Source organism: Silurus meridionalis, chromosome 19 (assembly GCF_014805685.1).
Source record: "Silurus meridionalis isolate SWU-2019-XX chromosome 19, ASM1480568v1, whole genome shotgun sequence".
Classification (NCBI taxonomy): domain Eukaryota; kingdom Metazoa; phylum Chordata; class Actinopteri; order Siluriformes; family Siluridae; genus Silurus; species Silurus meridionalis.
The window spans coordinates 6,183,217-6,200,094 of record NC_060902.1 but is presented as its reverse complement, the minus strand read 5'-3'; the positions used below and the strand labels follow the sequence as shown (position 1 = coordinate 6,200,094).

The window sequence follows — 16,878 nt, the reverse complement described above, 5'->3', positions numbered from 1 at the left end:
TACAAAATCGCATTTTGGTAATATTTTATTAAAAAAAATCTTTTTTTCTTTTTCAAGAAATAGTTCATACAATGACAATTCTGTCATTATTGCATACTTTAGGCTAACATTCCTTCAGAACTGCATGCATTTCCTTTTAAAGTGGTCAATTCTTATCTGTTGGTCGAGTTAGCATTGCGAGGTAAGGTTGAGGGAAGATAATTGGCTTGTGTTGACTAGATTACTGAAGCCAAGACGTGACACATATGGCAACTATTTTTCAATCTATATTTCTTACAATTTATTTTAACTATTGTAAAAGTACATGCTTGTAGGATGGTCCATTGCAGGTCGATCAGAAATTGATGCTAAGGCAGAGACAGAGGCTAACGCTAAGGTGGAGATAGACTGATGTCAGAATCTTCGAAATTCTTCGAATGGCGATTTATTCCCTGTAGAAAGATCAGATAGAAAACTCCTGTTTGTGTATAAAGCCTTAGGTCAGTGGTTTATGACTAAAGAGTTATAGGCATCACACACTTCACACCAATTCATTCAAGTAATTTACAGTAATAAATAGGAATTACCCATGGTGCAATGCCTATTATAGTTTAATATGGTTTGATGACTGCACTATAAAGTACAGTCAGGGTTAGAAGTGTGTAAGTAATTTGTAATGTGCTTTCTAGCAAAAGGAAGTCAGGTCAGAGGAGCTTTGGCTTTCCAGTTTCTTAGTAAAATCATAAAATCCATTTTTCTTTCCTTAATTCGTAAGAGAATACAGTTTCTAGCTGCTATAATGTACATGTTAACAGAAACTATGACTTATGTCACAGATATTCCATAACATTACATCCACAATTGGATGTGGCTTCAAATACAAATACAAAATTGGAGGCACACAGTTGTATAGGATGTTTTGGGATGCAGTATCATTAAATTTTCCCTTTACTTAAACTATGAGATACAACATAACAATGCCTCTGTAAACGAAGTCAGGTCTATGAAGATATGGTTTACATCGGTTGGTGTGAGATCTTGAGTAGCTTGCTATAGAGATCTGACTTCAAACCAGTCAACTCCGGGATCACGTACCAGTGATGGCGTTGCAGAATCTCTCATTTGTAAATGAATGTGTGATTGAAAGTGGGTTCATAAATAATAGGTTTAGCATAAATGGCTGCTGATGATTGAAGAGGAAAAAAAATGGCCACCGCCAGCCACTTGGAAATGAAGAGGACTGAAGTGCCAGGCAGCTTACGACTCTAGCTGCCACAAAACACACCAGTGCACTCACTACTCATTAGGCATGGGCCTATAAAATTTACAAATTGTCAGGAGGTTTATAAAGGTTTACACTATCAAAGTGATTAAAAAATTTATTACAAAATGTATTTACTTCCTGAAAAGTGACGGGTCGCTACATCATGGAAAAGTGTGTAATTTGAATTTTATACATCAGAGGTAGACAAATGATAAAAGCTCTAGTGTGCTGCAACCAAACCAGAAACTACTAGAAATACTAGACATAGGAAGGTTGTATAATAAATAGTGAGCTATTAACACGAATTAATGCAAACTAAGGGAAATGATTGAGCACATTTATTTCTTGGTGAGTAAATACCAACTTCCCGATAACGACTGATATTTAACAACCCTAGTCACATATACATTAAGCACAGCAAAATGTTTTTGTTTGCATATCCCAGTTAGGAAGTTGTAGTCAGAGTACAGAGTTACAATGGTACAGCCCCTTTCGAACAGAGAGGTTTATGGGCCTTGCTCAGTGACCCAACAGAGGCAGCTGATTAGTAATCCAGAGCCTTAACCGTTGAGCCGATAGCGCACTTGCCAAGTCACTGGCAGATGTGTCAGTGATGAGCCACTGCATTCGTTCACTTTATTTATACATTTTCTAAGTAAAGTTGTGCGTAAATGCAAACTTTTTTCACGAAAAGAAAAAAAAGAAAGGTAATACCAAAATATGTATAGTATGTATATTATTAATACATAAAGAAAATAATAACTAAAATCATAATAATTATAAGTAAATTAGCATAAGGAGGTTTGTATCTTGTTAAGGCCCATTGCTAGTAAAATAACATTTGTGCCTAGCTAGCTACTTACAGTATTACCTCTCACCACAGCAAAACGAACTGCATTCAAACACATACCAAGCACCAAACTTTTACAAAAATAAATAAATAAATAAAAGAATGGTTTAATTCCTTTGTCTGGTACTTGGAATTGTTTAGCTAAATAAACCAAACATAAATTGGATACAACTGCTTCTAATAAATGTGAGAAACAATATGAATAACAATTTAGTTTATTTATGTGGTTCTGCGCCGCCTCAGCACCGTCCTTTCGCACCCTGCTGACGGTTGAGTTCGGAGCGCTTGCCCCTTTCGGTACATAAGGCGGAAGCCTGTCATCACATCACCCCCGCCTCAGTTCTAAACTCACCTTCCATGGCATTTTGGCCCAGAGTCCATGCTTTAAGGCGAACGTGTCCATCGTGTGGGAAACCACCAGTCTGTGCTTATGCCCGCATTCTCCACCACTGTAGCCTCTTCTCGCCGCGCTCCGATGCCTTAGGTCCTGACAGGCGGGCTGACTCTGCCAGCGACACCATTGGCTCGTAGAGGTCAGGGTCTTCCTGCCGCAGGGCCGATGAGTCTTCCTCACTTATGAGGCGTTGCGAGGGCCTGGTGGGAGTTCCTCTTCCGCATTTGCCGTCTTTTGCCTGTAGTGAGAGAAATAGGGAAGAGAGCTGCTATTAGTCGTGAACCCAAGGTTCTCCCCCTCACTGTCCTCCCGGCCGCCTTTTATAAGCATCGCCGGGCTTGAAGACAGTGAAGGGCCACCACTTCAAATGAGCTAAGGACGCCACGCCACCCTTATAATTGGGTGAACGAATTTATGATTCTCACTAAGGCGATGGATTCTGTGTGTCAGTCAGAAATGTTTTGGTGTAATTAAACATAACATAGTTAGGTAATTAGTTCATCTTTTCCCATGCACAATCTGAAAATTGACCTATAGTTCATCGTCCATGTCAGTTTCTGACCACAGCACCTCTGTTGTCTGGATAGTTTTATTTAATAAATCCTCAGCTCAGCAGTATAGAGGTGAAGTGTGTACCGGGCCACTCACATTACCATGTCAGTGACATTGTTGGGCTGTAATTAAGACACCATCCAAATAATATCTACTCAGCAACAATCTTATGGATTATTCCATTATTTCCATACATAGAAAGTGCACATATACTGTATGTGTAATGCAATTTTGGAGATGTCAGATGCAATGCAGGATTGAATTATAAAAGTGCAAAACAAACAAAACTGTGAAAATCACAACCTAAAAAAAATGGATGCCATGCCAAAATGCATGAAAGCCAAAAACAAGGCTGAGGAATACACAAGAACATAACTATGACAAAAATAATAGACACAAACAACAAAAGCTTAAACTTATATAAAGGTTTTCGTTATGCACAGGAAGCCGGTGAATGTGACTTGTGCCTTGTGACAGTCATGTGATGTGCAAGGGGCTAATGGGTAATTAATTTGCCCTGGCAAAATCCTGACAGTATAGTTTTGAATTTGATAAGAAAAAAATATTTATAATCATTGATATCATACTAACCAAGTAACAAATGGAAAAGTTTGTAATCTAAATTTTTTTTTCTTAGTAGTCTTCTATATATAATTTTCTATATATAATTATTATTGCACTAAGATGTCTTGTTAGTGATTTTGTGTAAATGAGCTTAGGTGAATAAACATAGCTGTGGGCTTTTTTCTGTTGTGAAAAAAAGAAAATCTTTAGTATCTAGAGATCTAGATCTAGTATCTATGTACATTATATAAACAGTAGTTTGTGGATACCTGACCATAGGAATCTATGTGCTTTTCGAACATCCCTTTCCATATTTAGTTCCCACTTGCTGTCATAGTAACCTCTACTTTTCTAGGTAAACATTTTACTAATATTTAGAGTGTGTTTTTGGAGATTTATACTGATTCAGGTGCAAGGGTCATAATAAAGCCAAGTTCTGATGTAGGGTGAGAAGGCCTGGGATCCAGTCAGCACTCCAATTCATCCCAAAGGTGTTCGTTAGGGTTTAGGTCAGAGCTCTATAGCAGGCCACTCAAGCTCTTTCACTCCAAAGCATATCTTCATGGATCTTGTTTTGTGGACAGGGGTATTGTCATGCTGGATCAGGTTTGGGTCTACTAGTTCAAGTGAATGGAAAATGTAATGCTACTGCATCCAAAGACACACTATACAATTATGTGCATCCAACAATGTGATAACAGTTTGGGAAAAAAACAGATATGGCTAGAAAATTTAGGTGTCTCCAATACTTTTGTATAAATATCTGTATCCAGCAATTAACATATTAATATATATTTAAATAATGCAATGTGACATGGAATGCTGTTATAGGAAAGCAATCAACGATGTGTTGGACTTACGTGTGCCGAATTACTGATTAAAGCCTAAAGTAGATAATTTTCCAATAACAGCGTACCTCTAAAGTGTATTATTCCACTTATATTTCTTTTAATTTATAAACAGACATAATCAGTGAACAACACACTATACTTTTTTAACTCACTTGCAGTGAATTGCACGAAACATAGGTAAAACAATTTACTTTCAGCGATCACGTCTATAATGGCCTCTGTTTCCTCTCTTCTTCTATTAAATACAAACAGTTATTTTTCTTGTTATAGAAAGTAAAATCCTCTCTTGACGTGTCAGAACTCTTACTGACCTTTAAAAAGTTAATGACAACAGATACATTTCTCTTTCAAATATCAACACCTTATTTTAAACCTTTTGTAATTATCTTCAAATCATGTAGCAAGTCAGACATGTAAGTCATTGTTGCTATAGAAACACTAATATATCAGAATAAGCGCATTATTATTATACATTTGTGATTTTCTGGTAACTTCTATTAAAAGCTGTGTCGTGATTAAAAAAAAATAATAATTTAACACTTCTTTGGCCTAAGATACACTATAAAGACAAAACTATTGGGACTTTTCCAACCATATGCGGTTCTTCCTCAAACTGTTACCACAAAGTTGGAGGCACACAATTGTATGGGATGTTTATGGATGCAATAGCATCACATTTTCCCTTTACATAAACAAACCTGTTCCAGCATGAGAATGTTCCTGTGCACAACTCAAGATCCATAAAGATATGCTTTACATGGTTTGGAGTGGAAGATCTTGACCGTCCTGGTGTAGAACTCTGACTTTAACCCTACTGAACACCTATTGGATGAATTGGAACACTGACGGCAATCAAAGCCTCCTCACCCTACATCAGTACTTGACTTTACTAACACCCTTATAACTGAATCTTCAGAAGCACATTCCAATAACTAATGGAACATCTTCCCAGAAGAGTGGAAATGATCAGTAAATGGGGATTCAGTGTAGAACGGAATGTTTACATCGTACATACAAATATGGTCAGATGTCCACAAACTTTTTTTCATATATTGTATAGCAACTAGCACAAGTTTGTGAGAATAAAATATGCGAGAAGCATGATTGCTAAAATAAACAAATGAATAAAAACAGCAGGCAGACATTCTGATTTAGTATATATTCAGTATATAATAATGTGAAAACTTTCTTCCTAATGCCTAGGGCTGTTCGACTTATAGTAAGCAGATTAAAGAAATGAAATGTAAAGCGTCCACATGCGTGTATTGTCGTGTGCACTGAGGAGACGCCGCTGCATAGAGGGAAGTCTGCTAGTGTCATTACGAAACAGCTTAAAAAACTTTCCCGGGTAGAAATTCCTTCGGCCCACCACCACGGCTGAGCGAACTCAATTCTCATGCCGTGCGCCTGTGAAAAGATTTAATAACACTACATCTATCGGGGATTGAGCTATAATGAAGCCCGCATGAAGTTTTCCTGTAAATCCGGAAACGCTGTTTAAAAAGGCTGCTTATTTACTGCGACCGTCTTGCCGAGGTGCAGCGCTCGAAGAGATGATGCAGATGCTCTGCCATTCGTTACGCCATCATCTGGAAATTAAAGTGCTCATGGCCCATAATCCAATTGTGTCTCTCTGTCCCCCTCCTGCCTCAGCCCACACTGATTACTTTAGGGAGCTGTGGTGGGCCAATATTAAAACTCAGCACACCACACACACACAACCACACTGTGTTAGCGGTGGCATCAGCTCGCACCGAACCCCTCAGACATAGAGTCTGGGTAAAAAGATGGAGCGTGGCGTCTTAAGTGCTCTCCTGGCAGCTTCAGCCCCTTAAGACATCAGCAAGCCACGGGTCCAATTTAATTAACTCACTTTGCTTAATCAAGGCAAGGTGCAGTGATTTTGTGGAACAGCTGATGTGGCATCAGTACGGAGGCCTGGAGCTTCTTTTTTTTTCATCACATGGTAATGCTTATGTCTGGTTTGAGCTACATGTTCCCTAAGGACTGAACAAGGGCAGGGAGAAAATTGCACAATGCACAACATCTTTGCATATATAATTTTTTTTTGTATTTGATTGCTCCTGGCAACATGGTTTTAAATGTTTGTGATGCTCTAATTATTATTAGTGGTAGATTTTCCATTCTCTGCCTGAGCAGGGCTATGTGGACGTGTCAGGTCTCTGATTGATTGACAGCAGCATCTCATCTCTCCAAACCACAAGCATCACCAGTGTTAGAAAGGGCATGAAGTAAGGACAATGGATGTAACACGATGCTTTTTGTATTACACGCAGGTCGTGAACGGCATGTGTTGTGACGTGTAGTCCGTACATGTTTTTCGCAGCATTCGATCATGGAAATATTATGTTTTAAATATTATGTTCCGACAGACTTTTAAGGAGGATTCCAGTTCTATGAAGGCAATGGTCACTGATAGCACTTGTAAAAATGTAAAAAGCGGGGAGCGTATGCATGTGTGGAAAAAGAATTCTGGAAAACATACAAAACGTACCAAATGAAACCAGTCACGAAATGATCAAACGAAGGAACCAAGATTATTACATGGATTGACAACAAATGCAAGATATAGAGGGCTTGATCTAGTTATCATGAAATAGATACAGGTGTGCAAACAAGCACGTGACGTAGTTCATTGAGATGCAGTGCCTTGTGGAAAGCATAGAAACTGTCCATATTCTTGACAACACTACCGTATTTTATATCAGACTATAAGCCACTACTACTTTTTTCCCACGTTTTGAACTCCGCGGCTTAAACAACGAAGCGGCTTATTTGTGGATTTTTCCTGGGTTTTTCCCAGTTTCACAAACTTTAAGCCAAAAAACTGAGCCCTATAACATTAGACCAATGAAATTTCCGAATGGAAACGAAAAAACCCACCTCACCTGTGTTCTGAGCTGCATGGCTTCGGGAGAAAAAATGTTTTTTTTTAAACGCACAACGATGCCAAAAGATAAACTCCCGAGATAAATAGTTGTGAAAGGAAGGAGGAAGACAGTGAACAATTACTTTCTGGGTAGGCTACTGTTTAGATACAAGCCGTTGTAGCGCGTTGAGTCTGGGTGAAGGGAGAGCTCGCTAACTCCAGTTGCAACAGAAATCATATAAGCACAGACAGGTTTCCAAAACTCGTGCTTTTTTTTTTTTCTTGGCAACAGCGTTACGGGTTAGTCAAAGAAACTTAGAAATCAGCATTAGAAAATAATAAGGACATATTCCTCAGTCTTACACACATGCAGTAATAGCGGAAAAATGCGGCAGCAGGCTATTCCCAAAATACCGCTCTGCTCCTAAAGGAAGCGCAACAAATTTCACCCGTTACACCGTGTAACAGACACTGTCTTTTGTTAAACCTGTGTAAAGTTCATTAGTTTCAATGTAGACACCTGCGGCTTATAGACAGGTGCGGTTTATTTATGTTTAAAATAAAAATCTTTGTCAAATTCAGTGGGTGTGGCTTATATATGGGTGCGCTTTATAGTCCGGAAATTACGGTAAATTGTTTTGCTTTTTGAAGATGTCAATGTGAAATATGCCTTGATATTGTAATGTGATATCCATCTATCTCATGTCTTAATGTTCTAAAATCAACTGTCGAAAGCAGCAAAAAACTATTAAGATTTACATATATGTGTGCACTTAGTTTTTGCGTGGGACTAAGTTACACTAACTGGAAAATGTAATGTCCCTCGTCTACCATGTCACCAACTTAATAAAGGTCAGTAAGTATTTTGACATGTGAAAGGAGGACTTTTCCTACTATAATATGAAAAATCTCCTACATAGAAAAGAGAGCAAACAGCAGTTTGCTTCTTTTATTATGCAAGTGCTCACTGGAGAATGTTTTGCGTCATTCAGTGCAACTTGAAAGAGGTGAAAATTACGTCTTTCATTCATTCAGAAATTCAAATCGGACAAAGTTGACTTTAGAGCTTTAGCAGTAATTTAGACAGCATAAGTCCAACACACCATTGTTTGGATTCCTTTAACAGCATGCCGTGTTATTGACTGGAATTCTCAGCATGCTGTGCATATTTTAAAATTACATTTTCTTATTTAGAATTGAATAAGTTCATGGCTAGATACACTACAGGGACAGATGTATTGGGACACATGGCTATTCTGCCATATGTAGTTCTTCCCCAAACAGTTACCACAGTGTTGGAGGCACACAACTGTAAAGGATGTCTTCAGATGTGGTGGCATTTCTCCTTCACTTGACCTTTAGGAGACCCAAACCTGTTTCAGCATGAAAATGCAACTGTGCACAAAGCCAGCTTCATGTCGATATGGTTTAGATGGTTTGGAGTGGAATCACCTGCTGTAAAGCTCTGAGCTCAATTCTACTCAACACCTTTGGGATGAATGGGAACGCTGGCTTCATGCCAGGCCTCCTCAAGCTACATCAGTATCTGACTTTACTAACACCCTTGTGGTTGAATGAGAGCAAATCTCCACAAGCACACTCCAAAATCCAGTGGAACATCCTTCCAGAAGAGTGGAGGACTAAATGGTGACTAAATATGTAGTGGGATGTTTAAATAACTAATGCAACAACAACTAAAAAATGTTCATATATTGCATATTGTCTCTTAGTTTACGATTCTTTTATTTTTTTATTTTTATTTGCTTTACAAATGCAGCTTGCCTACCTCTTTAAAGTGCTACACTAAGTGTAAATCCTGATCATCTTAATCATAGTTATAAAGAAGTGTATATAAAATGGTACTAATTAAAACTACATACAGTTTTGCTCACACTTTATAGTTTTATAGCTTTATAGCTGGAATAAAATACAAGCTAATAATACAGAGCTAATTCTGAAAATTGATACAGCCATTCATTCTCAACTGCTCAATATTTTTTGCTCTTATTATTACCAAGAACATGAACCATAATGAAACATAATTGTTGAAAGCAGTGCAATCAAGGCATCTTTTTTTTTCACTGCACACAAATGTAGACAAAATTGAATTCAGTAGAAAATGGCTAGTGCTGAAAGCCACACTATTCTTGTGAAGGGGAAAAACAATCAGCTGTGGAAAAAAACAACAACATAATAACACAAACTGAAATAAAACTTATAGGTTGCTGTTGGGCCTGAGCATTGGAAGTTTATAGCTTATCGATCCAGGTGCCTAAAACAAGCTGTAAGCTTTGTGCATTAACAGATTGCTAAATTATTTGCCGTGTCAGGATTTGACTTTATATCTAGCTCTTTCTTAAATGGCAATCAACAAAACGACAGCAGTGCTTGGAAATTAGTTGTGATGTGACTCTTCATCCTATTTTGTTCCTAATTTTTCCCCATTTAGTTTTTTACCAATTCCGATTGAATAGCCTGCTTTTCCGATGTTGACATGCCATCTACCAACCGAGAAGGGTGAAGACTAGAACATATGTCCTGAGACATGTAACACTAACCTGTGCATCTTTTTAAACTGCGTATCTGAAAACACTGGAAAGAAATGCTATATGCATTCTTCCACATTTTTTAGCTTGCAGACACCCACAATCGGCTAGTAGCCTTCTGATTAATAGTATACCATACTATCCTCCCACTCAGACAGCAGGCCCGGTTTTGTTCTCTTGGACTCTCGCCTTAAAAGTGTCCGGATTCCGGTATCACGACGATATGCTTTTCTGTTGCGTCACTTGGTTGCTCCGTTTTGAATCATTCTTGCATCATCATCAAATCAGCAGCTGATGCTATTTGGCATGGCAGCATTTTACATTTTACAACTCTGTCATAAACGGCCAAGTAGAATGTGATTATGGTATAAATCTAGGGGGGAGGGCTTTGTGCAGATAGGATTGGAATAGAATGTGCACTCCTGGAGTAAACAATGTTTTCTTTTAATGTTCAAGATTCTTCTGTTGTCACACAGTGATATTGGTGGCTGTTTATTGTATTGTTGACTTAAAAGTCAACAATACACCTGCGTTAGTATTTAAGCGTTAGTGTTAATAACCTGTGTTATTAACACTAACGCTTAAATACTAACGCAGGTCATAGAAATGTATCACAATACTGCAATCGTACACTACTACTAGACTAGTAGTGGTAGTAGTGATTGACTGGAAAGTACTGGCATGCTTGGTTATGTTGGGGTGAGCTTAGCATTGTACATTTTTTCTTGCTCAGAGAAAACCCTGTGCAGGAAAAATATCCAGCACAGTTCCATGGAGTCGCCAGTTAAAGTGGAGTAGAGTAGTAGAGTATCAGGTCAAAAACACAGGCATCTTTATTAGTAAACTTTCTTTCCGCTTCTCCAATTAGGGGGCGCCACAGCAGATAATCTGCGTGTTTGATTTGGCACATGTTTTTACACTGGACGCCCTTCCTAACGCAACCCACCCCATTTATCCGGGTTTGGGACCGGCACTAAGAGTGGCTGGGGTTGGTTCCCTGACCGGGGATCGAACCCGGGCTGCAGCGATAAAAGCGCCGCATCGTAACCACTAGACCACCAGGGACCCAGGCATCTTTAATAGTATTTGACTTATTTTTTTTTAGATCAATATGGAGCAGGATTTGATGATTTGGTGGGCGGTCAGGGCCAGCAAAACCTTCTCTGCTGGCTTAAACACTATCAGAAGCACTGACCTACATTTACTACATAAATTTAAATATTTGTTCCATGAAACTGTATTAATTTATTTCCAACAAATTATTCTCTTCATTTTGTTGCGTTTCTCTTGGCTGCACTGCTTCAAGTACGTGTATGTGGATGTTTTTGTCCAATCCGATTTCATATTCGCCTTACAGTGCCAGCTAGCTGGCCCAGCATTTTTCCGTCCTCTGATTGGTTGGTCAGAGGGAAAATGTTACAGCCAAGTTTGTCTAGTAAAACACGTGTGTAGCACTACACACATGAATACATCTGAGTTAGACTTTTTTATGCCTGCGGAGGAAGAGAAATTGTTTGGTCTCGGATATACATAAAAATACATTTTCAAAAAAAGCTAGACATGGTGAGGGGAGGTCGGCCAACCCCGAAGCTAGCTAGCTTGTCTCAGACCGAGAAAGGGTTTGTTTACTTCTAGACCAGTGAATACGAGTGGTACCACTGGCCTACAACCTCTGAGGAGTGGTGCAAATAATGAGTCTACCTCTCTGGTGAGTAGGTTGTATTTTATTTAGATTTTTATGTTTTTGTTATGTTATTAGACAAATAGTGATTCTGAACTGCTTCAGATGATGTAGGTGCACAGTTGTGGTTGTAGTAGTTTGTAGTGTAGAGGTTTGGAGTTTTAACTGGGTTTCTTGCTTTAGGAAAATGGTATTCACCCTTCATATGTGAAATGCCTCTCTCTCTGTAATGCCACTCATTGTGATATTGCATTTTTTTACAGTATTTCTATAATTGCAACGTAATAGTGGTTGTATTAAGAGGTGAATTAAGTCAGGTGAGTCCTCACTGAAGGTCCAGGTACCAAATGCATGGTCCGCCAATGATAAATATATACACACTATGGCTGAAATGATACCTCGAGTAACTTGAATACAGAAAATCCATTTAATCCATTTAACTACACACGGAGCGCTGTGTTTCCCCATAGACCATTATAACTGACGCACCACCCACTAAACTCTGGACTGCTCTGGGGTTTCAATTATAAATGTGGCGTACTCACAAAACATGGCTGGAAACGTGTGTATGGCATTTTCCATGCGAAGGTTGTGAGCTGTTCATGTTGTGAGTATTCACGGCTCAGCGTTTACTTACAGGTGCGCACTTCCTCCCGTCAATTTATTTTTTATAAATCACAACACATTTGTGTGGAAAGTGGCATACGCACATTTTCGGCCTCGTTTTGTGCGTACACCATGTTTATAAATGAGACGCTGCAAAATGAAAAATTAAGGAACAGAGAGAAAACAGCGAGGGCCGAGGAGAAGAACACAACAGAACGTTTCCAAAATTTGGGACCTAAAACATAAAGAAAACACCATACAGTGCATTTACTCTTTTTTAAAGTAATTTGAAACTGATTTTAATATTTTGATTTTTTTGTTTATATCTTTTTTTTTTGCATTTTAATGTAATATGGCAATTAAATTCACTAAATAGGATTAGTTTTCACAGATTGCAATTTCAGCAATAGAAATGTGAAGGTAACAAATTACTTGTTAATTTTAAGAGACCTGTCTTATTTTCTCTTGTATAATTACTATTGCTCTTTAATGATAAAAAGGTAGTTCTTAAATGATCACTCAATAGATAGATAGATAGATAGATAGATAGATAGATAGATAGATAGATAGATAGATAGATAGATAGATAGATAGATAGACAGATAGACAGATAGATAGTAGAGTACTCACTTACTAAAATAATCAATAGCTGCAACCTATATATATATATATATATATATATATATATATATATATATATATATATATATATATAGTGAGGGAAATAAGTATTTGAACACCCTGCTATTTTGCAAGTTCTCCCACTTAGAAATCATGGAGGGGTCTGAAATTGTCATCTAAAAAAAAAAAATCCAGAAATCACAATATATGATTTTTAAACTATTTATTTGTATGATACAGCTGCAAATAAGTATTTGAACACCTGTCTTATCAGCTACATTTCTGACCCTCAAAGACCTGTTAGTCTGCCTTTAAAATGTCCACCTCCACTACATTTATTATCCTAAATTAGATGCACCTGTTTGAGGTCGTTAGCTGCATAAAGACACCTGTCCACCCCATACAATCAGTAAGAATCCAACTACTAACATGGCCAAGACCAAAGAGCTGTCCAAAGACACTAGAGACAAAATTGTACACCTCCACAAGGCTGGAAAGGGCTACGGGGAAATTGCCAAGCAGCTTGGTGAAAAAAGGTCCACTGTTGGAGCAATCATTAGAAAATGGAAGAAGCTAAACATGACTATCAATCTCCCTCGGACTCGGGTTCCATGCAAGATCTCACCTCGTGGGGTCTCAACGATCCTAAGGAAGGTGAGAAATCAGCCCAGAACTACACAGGAGGAGCTGGTCAATGACCTAAAAACAGCTGGGACCACCGTTTCCAAGGTTACTGTTGGTAATACACTAAGACGTCATGGTTTGAAATCATGCATGGCACGGAAGGTTCTCCTGCTTAAACCAGCACATGTCCAGGCACGTCTTAAGTTTGCCAATGACCATTTGGATGATCCAGAGGAGTCATGGGAGAAAGTCATGTGGTCAGATGAGACCAAAATAGAACTTTTGGGTCATAATTCCACTAAACGTGTTTGGAGGAAGAAGAATAATGAGTACCATCCCAAGAACACCATCCCTACTGTGAAGCATGGGGTGGTAGCATCATCTTTGGGGTGTTTTTCTGCACATGGGACAGGGCGACTGCACTGTATTAAGGAGAGGATGACCGGGGCCATGTATTGCGAGATTTTGGGGAACAACCTCCTTCCCTCAGTTAGAGCATTGAAGATGGGTCGAGGCTGGGTCTTCCAACATGACAATGACCCGAAGCACACAGCCAGGATAACCAAGGAGTGGCTCTGTAAGAAGCATATCAAGGTTCTGGCATGGCCTAGCCAGTCTCAGACCTAAACCCAATAGAGAATCTTTGGAGGAGCTCAAACTCCGTGTTTCTCAGCGACAGGCCAGAAACCTGACTGATCTAGAGAAGATCTGTGTGGAGGTGGGCCAAAATCCCTCCTGCAGTGTGTGCAAACCTGGTGAAAAACTACAGGAAACGTTTGACCTCTGTAATTGCAAACAAAGGCTACTGTACCAAATATTCACATTGACTTTCTCAGGTGTTCAAATACTTATTTGCAGCTGTATCATACAAATAAATAGTTTAAAAATCATACATTGTGATTTCTGGATTTTTTTTTAGATTATGTCTCTCACAGTGGACATGCACCTACGATGACAATTTCAGACCCCTCCATGATTTCTAAGTGGGAGAACTTGCAAAATAGCAGGGTGTTGAAATACTTATTTTCCTCACTGTATATCAAGATAGCAAATCACACTGAAGCATAATGCAAATATTGTGACATAGTATTAAATATCAGCTCAGGCCTATTATGTAACCACATGAAGCTATTAAGCTAAGTGCTGCAAACACTTCTCCATTTTCTGTAATGATATAATAGTGACATAATAATTGCACCCATTAGTGAGAAATCCTAGTAGTAATCATTTCAGTAGTACCAATTTTCAGGTTTCGAGGAGTTCATTTCATATAGAGGCAAATGTAAAAGGAAGAATGTAAGCTAAACAGTAGTTTTATTAAATACATTTTAAATGATATTTTTCTCTTTTTTGAATAGATGGTCATTGCTTTGAATACTATTTTTTTTCTGACAATTGAAGAGTGAAGGCAGGGCTTTGAACATATAATTATTCATCGAATAAATATTTAAATATTGAAATTCATTAGTCTTTGCAAATCAATGTAAGATCACAACACATTCCAGATGATCAGCAGTCATCACAGCATCCAAACATGGCCGTCATGAACTAGAAATCTTTAAATCTGATGCGCTTATTTACCCGCTTTGAATGAAGAAAAAAGAAAGAGACAAACAAATTCCACGATGTATACTCTTAGCTTTGTCCTTGCGCATCTGAGGTTACCAAGCCTTTGATTTCCTGTCTGATCTGTTAACTCTGTTTGCTGAATGCCATGACCTGTGGCACTTTTTTTTTCTATTTGGTTTAATCTGCATTGAATCATTACATCTGCTTACATGCATTTGCATGTGCCTGAGCCATCTTTGACAATGCCAATAACAAAATCACTTGAAATAGCAACACAGTATGGTGGTTAAGAGCTTCCATAGATTGGTAGACTTTGGTAGCGGAAAAAATAAATAAATAAATAAAATACAATTACAATTATTGCTGACAAGAGATTGCATCATTATAAAGCTAATATGTTTGAAATTAGCTGTGCTTAACGCTTGCAGAAAAGCAAAGAAAATCCCAGTTTATGGTTTACAGGTTTCTTACCTCTTACCTGTTTTCAGTCTCCAGCTGGGGAATATGTTACAGTAGGTTGGAGTTGCTGAAACATATGCACATAGAGGCTTACTTTGAATTTTCGAAGCTTAGATGTTTCTACATAGTCTCAGAAAAAGCCCACTCCTCTGTCTCCCCTGTCTCTACTTGTTATTGCATTAGACATAGTTGTTTCTCAATTTCTCTCTCTCTCTCTCTCTCTCTCTCTCTCTCTCTCTCTCTCTCTCTCTCTCTCTCTCTCTCTCTCTCTCTCTGTACTCTCCTGGGCTTTGAATGTAGATAGTTTTTTTCCCAAAGGCTTACAGACCTTTCTCGGAGTAAGGGCAGGAGAAGGCATTGCAGTATTATTATCGCCTACATCCCCTTCCGTTTCTTTTCCCTCTAATCATTATTTATATCAGGTGTGTAGGCTCAAGTCTGAGCCTGTCTGGGTCTCTTTCTACAGAGGTGACTCAGGGGTTGGGATTTTAAACAGGTGGATGCTAGCGGTGGATAGAAAAACAAATTGTTTTGAAGTTTTAAAGTTTTAAAGAAGTTTGGTTTAAAACAGACATCAATGATACTGTAGAAGAAATAGGTATATAAATATCAACTATGTAGCCATGTTATATGGGTTATTAGCAAAAGTACTGTTCCGCTGGATGTTTTTTGTTTTCCGTGCCATTCTATTTAACACATGAAAATCCCAGGACAAAATGACTGAGATTTTCGTGACTGGGGCTTGCACTTCAATTAATTCCAAAAGTACCTAAAGAAGATGGGTTTGGGGCTCTGTGGAGGAAGTTCTTATTGGAGCGATACATCAACTGAGATGACCAATGTTCCCCACAGAAAAGGTTCCACTCTAAGAGGTTCTTGGTCTGACGTCTCTTGATGAATTTGCCTTTACTTTTGTACAATCGTACACTGTGTTTCTTCCTCATGATGTATCAGGGAGTTTGACTCCACCACTGCCTCTCATTAGGGCCTGAGACATCCTTCAGATCCTGTAAAGCTGCTTTTTGACAACGTCGAAATGAATTGAATTTTCCTGAATTTGCTTATCAGTCACACTTATGCTTTGATCAAAAGGTTTCTTGCTAAGGTGCTAACAGAGATAACGTTATGGGCAGAGTTGTGTTCCTTGTAATCATAAACGATTGCATGACTTCTCCGCTATGGCAACCCTTGCTTTTTGTCTCCTGACAGACAGTTACAGACAGTAGTGCTCATTTCAGCCAAGGCAAGACATTTCCTCTTCACAATAACATCATGTAGACTTGACCAGGGCAGGTACAATATGACAAGCAGTGCAGAAACATGACAAACAGACACTTTGGACAGGTGCACAGTGGAAAATCATTGTGCTGTCCAAAATGTCCCATTGTATTGCTATGATTTTTCTGGTTATTACACAAATGTGGGCTC

The 16,878-nt window shown here is 38.5% G+C and overlaps 1 protein-coding gene and 1 non-coding gene across 2 annotated transcripts in view; one reads left to right on the top strand and one right to left on the bottom strand.

Annotated features, from left to right (window-relative positions):
- The window catches only part of asic1b (acid-sensing (proton-gated) ion channel 1b), a 355,295-nt gene that overhangs the window by 17,495 nt on the left and 320,922 nt on the right, over positions 1 to 16,878 (top strand). The window lies entirely within an intron of this gene.
- Positions 10,884 to 10,955, bottom strand: trnak-uuu. The gene has a single exon. It is a non-coding gene; the product is annotated as a tRNA-Lys (tRNA).